The sequence below is a fragment of the Stegostoma tigrinum genome, chromosome 22 (assembly GCF_030684315.1).
Source record: "Stegostoma tigrinum isolate sSteTig4 chromosome 22, sSteTig4.hap1, whole genome shotgun sequence".
NCBI classification, from domain to species: Eukaryota; Metazoa; Chordata; class Chondrichthyes; order Orectolobiformes; family Stegostomatidae; genus Stegostoma; species Stegostoma tigrinum.
In genome coordinates this window covers 8,830,716-8,840,859 of record NC_081375.1, presented here as the reverse complement: position 1 = coordinate 8,840,859, position 10,144 = coordinate 8,830,716, and the positions used below count along the sequence as shown (strand labels likewise).

The window sequence follows — 10,144 nt, the reverse complement described above, 5'->3', positions numbered from 1 at the left end:
AGCTGCCCTCCAGGAATTGCTCAGAGGTACAACCTCAGGTACTTTCACTCATACAATACTGCTTTTGTTTTTTCCTGAGTTTTTAAAATTTTGCTCAGCTGCAGCAAGTAAGTTCTGCTTGTAGGCTTTTCAACCTCTACTCTAAACACTTTTCTTTTGTCATTCATAGGATTTGGACACTGTTGGCTGGGTCATCCCCACTTGACCTTACAAAGGTTGTGGTGAGCTGCCTTCTTGAACTGCTGCTGTCCATTTGCCATAGGTTGACCCTCAATGTACAGTAGTTGATTTAAATGCTTCTTACAAACCCTTTCCAGCTTTGTGGACATGCCTGAGCCCTAACTGTGACAGTTAATTGCATCTACTATCTCCTAAGACTTCCCCGAGTCCTTATTGCACAGAGCTATTCACCTGCTCCTGGGCCTTCACCCTGAGCTCCAACCACACAGAACTATTGGCCTCTCAGGAGAACTTTTCTGCATGGAGCTTTCTGTGGCTCTCCCTCGCTTGCTGTGTCCAAACTGACTTGTCACTCTTCAATTGCTGTTCTATGACACATGAACTGTTTTGCGTCACTTATTGGAAACCTCACAGCAAGTGCTGCCCTTCTTTATGGGCAGGGCAGTGTTGAAAGTAACTTGTATTTGGAACAGTCCACAGCTTGTTACTTTTGGACCAGGAGTAACCCTTTAGTATTCTCTGTTCTGAGTATTACAATTTCCACAGATCGTTTTGCACAAGCCAGCAATCAGATGGCCAAGTAATAGACTTCTTTGTAGCCCTACATGTTGGGTGATAATTGACTCCATTCTATTAGCGGCATAACTATTCTATTAAGAGTTGCAATTAACCATTGTGAGATAGTCAGAACTACATTGGGCTGGTCATGTCAGCAGAATGCCAGTCACTCACTTAGCAAAGCAAATTTTTTACGGAGAGATTGAGTTTGGGGTGTGTTTTCATGGTGGTCAATGGAAGCACCAGGTTTTCTTGGGAGTTTTGATATTTGCCCCAAGATCTGGGAGAAGCTAGCTCAAGATTACTGCTTGTGAAAATTCTACAGACTTCTTCAAAAGCAGATGCACGTCAGAGGCAAAGTGTAGACACAAGGAGAAAACTTCCTGAACAACTGCAACTTGTCCAAAACTCCTATTAGCACCAGCTTCTTCCCAGAACAGATCAGCCCTGGGACCACATTGGAATCTTACCGAGCACCCTAGATAATGAACATTGCCATCTTCAGCTTGAACACGGGAATTATAACTGCCTCAATTCTTCTATATGATTATTGTCATGACTGTAGCTGGTGCTTTGTTAAACAGTTGAATTGGAGCAATGCTGGGCATATTTGAATTGTAGGCTGTTGATGGTTTGAGAGGATGAGTGGCCATATTGCAGCATTTTGGGTTTGAGGTATCTCCACAAACTTCATTACATTGGGCATTTCACAAGAATATTCTTGGTTATATTTGTTATGACATAGATCATTAAAGAGGTACCTGGTTTTATCCTGCCGTGGCTTGTTCCTGCCATTCTATTAGATCATAGATGATTTGTACCCTCAACTTCATTTACCTCTTTTTGATCCTCACTATTTAATGCCTAAATATGTCACAAATCTAAAGATGTCTGTCTTGAACATTTTACATGATGCTTCGTGGGAATGGTATGTCAGGAAGGAAATTGTAATTTAGTTAACTGACACTCTCGTCCTTCATTTGTCGACAGGGATCTGACTGTCTTATTGATCGGTCGAGTGGAACATGTCATCTAAATATGCAAAAAAATGTTTGGGTGGGAAAGTTGTCCTAACTGAAAGTTTTCAGGGTGATTTTTTTTTCCACCTGTTTTCTTTCTGACCATAAAGTTGATGTGTATGCTGCGCAGTCTCATTTTGGGTTTGCGCTAACTTTGGCATAGCGAGTTTTGAGAAGATTTGTAGCTCAGGTTGAGGTTCTGGATGTGAGTTTGCTCGCTGAGCTGGAAGGTTAGTTTTCAGACGTTTCGTCACCATTCTAGGTAACATCATCAGTGAGCCTCCGACGAAGCGCTGGTGTTATGTCCCGCTTTCTATTTATCTGGTTAGGTTTCCTTGGGTTGGTGATGTCATTTCCTGTTCTTTTTCTCAGGGGATGGTAGATTGACTTGGAGCCAATGTGTTTGTTGATGGAATTCCGGTTGGAATGTCATGCTTCTAGGAATTCTCGTGCATGTCTCTGTTTGGCTTGTCCTAGGATGGATGTGTTGTCCCAATCAAAGTGGTGTCCTTCCTTATCTGTATGTAAGGATACGAGTGATAGTGGGTCATGTCGTTTTTCCACTAAACGACATGACCCACTATCACTCGTATCCTTACATACAGATAAGGAAGGACACCACTTTGATTGGGACAACACATCCATCCTAGGACAAGCCAAACAGAGACATGCACGAGAATTCCGAGAAGCATGGCATTCCAACCGGAATTCCATCAACAAACACATTGACTTGGAGCCAATCTACCATCCCCTGAGAAAAAGAACAGGAAATGACATCACCAACCCAAGGAAACCTAACCAGATAAATAGAAAGCGGGACATAACACCAGCGCTTCGTCGGAGGCTCACTGATGATGTTACCTAGAATGGTGACGAAACGTCTGAAAACTAACCTTCCAGCTCAGCGAGCAAACTCACATCCAGAACTTTGGCATGATTTTAAAAAATGAAATTTCACCTCTGCTGATTAATAAATGATAATAAATCACATTGAGATGTTGACAATTCAGATTTGAACCTCTTGTCAAGATCAACAGAAGGTTGATGCAGACTAGTTGCAGTCGATATCTGTGCTGTACTCCTTTTCTGCTCGGGCTAGGAATTTAGGAAATCTGAGAGGGAATTTCTGTGAAAAATAAGGATATATCAAAGATATGTGATGCTGAAATTTCTGTAACAGAGTGCTTTATAGCATTATTTAAAATCATATCTCAAAAATATAAAACTGTTGAATAACTGCATGAAATATAACATTAATTGATCCTGGGTTGGACTATGTGCAGAAATTTTATTGAACACACTGCTTTTCCATGGAGATGAGCAGCAAACTCAACTGTGCACTATCTGAAATATTTGAAAGTTACATCAGCCACCGTCTGATGGAGAAAGAAAATGCTTATTTGAGGAGAAAGTTGATCTGCAGTGCTTTCACAACCTCCTTGCAGAACTCTTGAGATGATATGGAGGTTAGCAAAGAAGGTTATTCCCCGTGATCATGACTGCTTCACAAAATGGGATCTTTGAATTTGTTCAGTTTGCATTCTTGTTTACTTTCTCAGCTTCCTTAGATGTTTACCAATTATGTTTACTTCATCATCCACTTTCTTGAGAGTCTCTTTGAGAAAGTCAGTTAATATCTCCTGGTGTATGTATTATTATTTGAAGAGGACAAAAGGTGTCTTTCAACCTGTTGGACATTATATTTCTGTGTTTATACATTAGCTCAGAATGTGATTTTGTTACTTTTTTGCTTTTTTAAATTACTTGTTTAATTACGTGTTCGGAACTTGCATTCCTGCTGCTATTGAAAGGGTGATTTTTAGATTGAATATTTGAAGTCCTATTACAAATACTAATGTTAATTGTACAAGAGTTTACCCTGACACTCTAGCAAAAAAAGGACTTTTTTAAAACAGCAATCCGAAATAATCCTATTATAAATACCCTAATATTTTTCTGAGTTATCTTTTCTATTTCAGATTAATCTTTGTAAATCATCTGATGAGATGTCAGTCCGGAGAGACAATAGTCATCACACTTTAGTTTCTGTATGAGGACATGTGAAGTTGCATGCTGTTTCTAAATTCTAAACAATTATTTCAATTTTAGAAATAATTACAACATTTAAAAGGCATCTGGATGGGTATATGAATTGGAAGGTTTCAGAGGGACATGGGCCAGATGCTGGCAATGGGATTAGATTTATTTAGGATTATCAGATTGGCATGGACTAGTTGGACGGAGTGAACGGATAACCCTTTAAGACTGAGGTGAGGACGAATTTCTTCAGTCAGAGGGTATTTGATCTGTGGAACTAGATTTTGCTGGGAGCAGTGGAGGCCAAGCCATTGAATGTATTTAAGGCAGAGATGGATAGTTTCGTGATTGGTCAGGGGATCAACGGTTACAGAGAGAAGACAGGAGAATGGGGTTGATCATCATATCAGCCATGATTGAATGGCAGAAAAGACCTGATGGCCCAAATGGCCTAGTTTTACTCCTGGCCTTATGGGCGGGAGAGGGACTCAAGTGGGATTAAAAGACCGCAAGTCTTACAGTTTTACATCATAGAAAGAGGCCTTTCAACCCCTTGTGTTTGTGCTGGTTATCAAGTACTTACTTACCTGGTTCCATTTTCCAGCATTTGTCCTGTAGCCTTGAATGCAATATATTTCATATCTTCCACTTTGTAAATGCCCTGGTTCTTTCAGACAGTGAATTTCAGATACCCACCACACTCTGGGTTTAAAAATAAAATTATTCCTTCAATTTCTTTTAAACCTCCTGCAACTGAAATGTATACCCCAGATATTGACCCTATGGAGATGTGAAAAATTTCTTCTTGTCTACATATGCCTCTCATAATTCTGTATACTTTCATCAGGTTCCCCACCCGACTTTTGTGCTTGAAGAAACAATCCTTGCTTGTCTAGTCTCACTTTGAAGCTGAAACACTCCTGCCCAGCCTATCCAATCTTTCCTTGTAGCTCAGGTCCTCCAGCCCATGCCATATCCTGGTAGATCTCCTCTATACTTCTCCAGTGCAGTTGTGTCCTTCCTGTAAAGTGGGGACCATAACAGCATGCAGTGCTGTAATTATGGCCGAACCAGTGTTTTATATAGATGCCTATATCATTGTGTAGCTAAGGCTTTCAAACTCTGTATTGAACACACTGCCTAACTTTGTTTCCTCCACTGTTTTATTGATCCTTCATTTGTGTCTAGATGGTTTTCTATTGTGTACTAGAGCAAAGGATCCAACAACAAACTCTGCAGAATGCCACTGAACACAGGATTTCCTTCACAAATCCAATTTTCATAGAATCATACAGTCCCTACAATATGGGAGCAGACCATTTGGCCCATTCAGTTGATGCCGATCCTCTGAAAAGCATCCCACCAGAACCAGCCCTCCACCCACACTTCGCAATTCTGCATTTCCCATGGCTAATCCACATGACCTGCACATCCTTGGATTGTGGGAGGAAACCCAGGTAGACATGGGGAGGATGTGCAGACATTTAAACCGGCACGGTGGCTCAGTGGTTAGCACTGCAGCCTCACAACGCCAGGGATCCAGGTTCGATTCCAGCCTCAGGCAACTGTCTGTGTGGAGTTTGCACTTTCTCCCTGTGTCTGCGTGGGTTTTCTTCGGGTGCTCCGGTTTCATCCCACTGTCCAAAGATGTGCAGGCTAGGTGGATTGGCCATGCTAAATTGCCCGGAGTGGAGATGGGTCTGGGTGAGATGCTTCAAGGCGCAGTGTGGACTAGTAGGGACGAAGGGCCTGTTTGCACACTTTAGGAATCTAATCTAATCACACAGAGGGTGGAATTGAACCTGGGTCCTTGGTGCTGTGAGTCAACAGTGCTAATCACTGAGCCTTTGTGCAAACTTCTTTGGATCCCACAGACTCTGAGCTTCTTGACCAGCTTTCCATGTGAAACCTCATCAAAAGCTTTACTGAAGTCCATATAGACTACATTAACTGCACTACCCTAATCTCTACACTTTCTCAAAATACATTCAAACCTGTTGTGATGATGTCACCTTCTACAGATGGATCTCAGAGGTGTCCACTTTTTTTCCCTCAAACCAACAATTCCTCGCTATTGTGGTTGGCATGGTCCTCCGTTGTGTCTAATCCATTTCCCACAATTCTGCCTTCAACCCTCCCCTCCTTGCTCACAACAACCAAAGGGACCCCCTTATCATCACTTTGCACCGCACCAGCCTCTGCAAAGAAGGTTCATAAGCCCCCATTTCCTTGACCTCCAGTGGAATGCTATCACCAGCCATACATTCTCCTCCCTGCCTTGTCAGCATTCCTCAAGAAGCCTGTAGGATACCTTGGACCACTCCCTGCCCCAAACAATTGCAGAAGGTGCAACACTAGTCCATTCCTCCTCATCTAAGGCCTCAGATGCACCCTCCAGGTGAAGCAGCAATTTACATGTATTTCATTCAGTCTAGTTTACTGTATTTGCTGGTCACATTGTTCCTTTACATTGGTTGAGACAAAATGCAAACAAAGTGACCACTTCGTGGAACGCCTATGTTCTGTCCATGAAAATGACCCTGAGCTTCCAGTTGCCTGCCACATCAACCCATTACTGTGTTCCCTTTCCAATATTTCTATCTCTGGCCTGCTGTAGTGCTCCAGCAAAGCTGAACGAAAGCTGGCAGAACAACACTTTATCTTCCACCTTGATACTGTACAACCTTCAGGCCTCAACTCAGACTTTAACAATTTCAGAGCATGAACCTTATCCATTACCCATTTTACAACCACAGGTCCTGTCATAAAATGGATTGTGTTCGGCATGGCCAATTTACTACTCATAGTCCCCATTTTTACCTATCTAGCTTCTCCTATTCCTTGGCTTACTGTTAACAATCCCTTTGTCTGCTGACCTGCAAGCAGGAGCAGGGTATTGAGATTGATGATCAGCCATATCCTATTGAAAAGCAGAGCAGGCTTAAAGCGCTGAGTAGCTTACTCGTGCTCCGATTTTCTAAGTTTCTGTGTAAGTCCCACCAGCTTGACCAGTTTCAGCACCAGGGTTTGGAGCTTGAGAATTGATTGGAGGTTCTGAAGTGCATTCACATGGCTGAGAGGTAGGTGAATAGCACGGTTTACAGGGATATGGTCCAAATGCTGGCAAATGGGACTAGGTCACATTGGGATGTCTGTCGATGCGGATGAGTTGGATTGAAAGGTCTGTTTCCGTGCCATATGACTCTATAACTCAGTACTGTGATCCCACTTTCTGCCCATATCCAATGATCCATTTAACCTGAAAAGTTATATTTAACTCCCTCGTGAAAACATTCAATATTTTGGCTTCAAATACGTTCTATGGTTGAGAATTTCAGTGATTCTCTGGGGCTGTGCACACAACCTGCTGTAGTTTCTTCTGGTCCCGGGCAGAGCAGTTGCTATACCAGACCGTTATGCACCTGGGTAATATGCTTTCTATGGAGCATCTGTGAGGGTCGTTATGGACATGCTGAATTTCTTAAGCTGTCTTAAAACTACCTCTTTGACTAAACTTGTGGTTACTCCCGTTAATGTGTCACCTGTGGCTTAGCTAGTAGCACTATTGCCTCCGAGGGACAAAGCTGTAGATTTAAATTCCATGTTAGCATTTCTCAAAAATCAAAGCTTCCAGTCCAGTGCAGTTCTGAGGGAGTGAGATACCATCTTTTAAAGGAGACAGTAGACTGAGTCGTCATCTGCCTCTCAGTTGGAAGGAAAAAGACCTGTGGCTAGATTTTGAAAAAGAGCAGTGTTAATCCCTGGTATTTCAGTTAATATTTATTCCTTAGACAACATCAAAAAAACAGTTTTTTTGGACATTATCACATTTCCTATGCTCTGTCAAATCACAACCAAAGGTCTTCTTTGGCCATGCAGCATTTTGGGTCACCCTCTATAGTAATTTAAATATGTTATATATTTTGTTTAAGTAGAAACTTTGCTTTAAATATTTCATTTGTCTTTGTATTTTTAATTGTCAATAGAGTACTTGGGATGACCTCATATTTTGTTTTCCATTTTAGCTTGTATTACCCTACGTACAGTTTTACAGAGAAATGGAGAACTAGGCAAACTGAAATGGTGTGGCCTAAGTGCTGAATTAATGCTCTGTCTATATCTCCGATTCTGTCTTATGGTGGATGATGTTACAGTACTAGTCATATCTTAGAATACTGAAGGAACTGATAGTTTCAATACCTTGAACTGCTTGGCAACAAATACAACTTCTACACTTATCCAAATTCACACAATTATATTTCTTAGTTTGATGGTAAATCCCAGTTTGTGTTTGCCAGTAAGCTTCCTGAGTAAGGATAGTTGAGTAAATCCTGCCTGATTCTACATGGAGAGTTGTGATCTGTTTGCTGTAAACTGTAGTTGCCAAGTAGCTGCCTCCTACGTTTACTTCAAGTATCTGAGTTTCAATTATGGGGAACATGAGAACAAGTAAAAGCAGAAATGAGTACGAGATTAAAACAAACCATAGACGCTTGAAGTAGTTTACTCTAAGTAATGATTTTGCCAAAATTTGTAAAATTTATGAGGAAATTTTGATAGCTTTTTGAGAAAGAATAAAAAATACAAAATTAGGATCGGAAAATTGGCTTAATGCAGTGGAAAGCTACAATTGAGAACCAACAAGGAGTTAATCGGATCATTCTCGAGTTGATAAAACTATACAACAATGGAATAATCATAATATTCTCACCCTTTCCTGACAAATTGTGTTTCTCCATTTGACAGAGCTAAGACTTAGAGAGTTGTACCCTAAAAGTCAAAGAGTGTTATAAATTTAGAGGCATAAGGTTAGAATAATTACTGACTATTCCATATCAGTGTTTTGTAAAGAAGAGTATGCTGACAGAAGTTTGATCAAAGCAGAAATGGTACAGGTAAAGAATCAGATGAACGTTGACAGGATGTATTGGAAAGGCTGGCTGTATGTATAGTTGTTAAGTTGATATTTTGGATTGCTTATATCCCAGATGGCTAACTGATGCCAGGGTCAGTACAGAGAAGGGGGTTTAAATAATTTTATCATCTTCTTTCAACAGAGGAGACACACAAGATGATTAGGAAGTGACAAATATGCAACCCTTATCCAAGGAAGGGTGTGAGGACATTCTTCATATCTAATATATCAATCATAGAGTCATACAGCACTGAAACACCCATTGGCCCAATTTGTCCATGCTGATCAGGTTTTCTAAATTGAACTAGTCCCATTTCCTGTGTTTGGCCCTTATCACTCTAAACCCTTTCTATCCGTGTAGCTGTCCAAATGTCTTTTAAATGTTCTAACTGTACTCACCATGACCACCACCTCTGCAGTGCGTTCCATATATGCACCACCCTCTGTGTGAAAAAGTTAGCCCTCAGGTTCTTTTTAAATCCTTCCCCTCTTGCCTAAACCAACACCCTCTGGTTTTGGACTCCATCACCCACGAAAAAGACCTTGGCTATTCCAGCCTATCCATGCCCTTCATGATTTTTTAAAGCTCTATATAATGTCACCCCTCAGCCTCCAATACACCCGGGGAAAAAAGCCCCAGCCTATTCAACCTTTCCGTACAGGTCAAGTCCTCCAGTCCCGACAACATTGTTGTAAATCTTTTCTGCACTCTCTCAGGTTTAACAACGTCCTTCTAATAGAATTACCCAGTACATATTAAGTATTCTAAAAGTGGCTTCACAAATGTCCTGGAAAGCCACGACATGACATCTCAACTCCAGAACTAAATGTTCTGACAAATGAAGTCCTGTCTCTCCTTTAGCCATGTTTATGTAATAACCATGATGTCCCAGTCCCATGTTCCATCCGTTCTCTGAGATCATCTGCCTTATCTGTCAGGCCTCTTGTACTGAAATAAATGCAGTTTAATTCTTCAGTCTTCCCTTGTTCTCTGCCATGCTCATGCTTGCCATATCTCTTGAACTTGCCCTCTCTAACTTCTGTACCAACCTCAATCTTCTGTCTTGTCTCGCTTAGTATTTTGTTGCCCTGCCAAACAAGATTAAATCCTCTCAAGTAGCTCTACGAATCTCCCAGCCAGGATATTGGCCACCCTCCAGTTCAGGTGCAGCCTGTCCCTCATGTACAGATTACTTCTGTCCCAGAAGAGATCCCAGTGATCCAAAAATCTGAATCTGTGCCTGCTGCATCAGCTCCTCAGCTACACATTCTTCTGCCCTATCTTCCTATTCCTACTCTCACCAGCATGTGGCAGCAGAAGTAGTACAGAAATTACTACCCTTAATCCGTTTAACATCGGCGGTGGGTAAAAAGGTATAATTAGGCTATTGTTTTATTCGGGTTAACTAACTTTAGGAATGATGTGGATGTACTT

At 41.3% G+C, this 10,144-nt stretch overlaps 1 protein-coding gene across 3 annotated transcripts in view; it reads left to right on the top strand.

Annotated features, from left to right (window-relative positions):
• cep112 (centrosomal protein 112) overlaps window positions 1–10,144 on the top strand; it is a 473,221-nt gene that overhangs the window by 1,214 nt on the left and 461,863 nt on the right. The gene's annotated exons all lie outside the window — the stretch shown is intronic.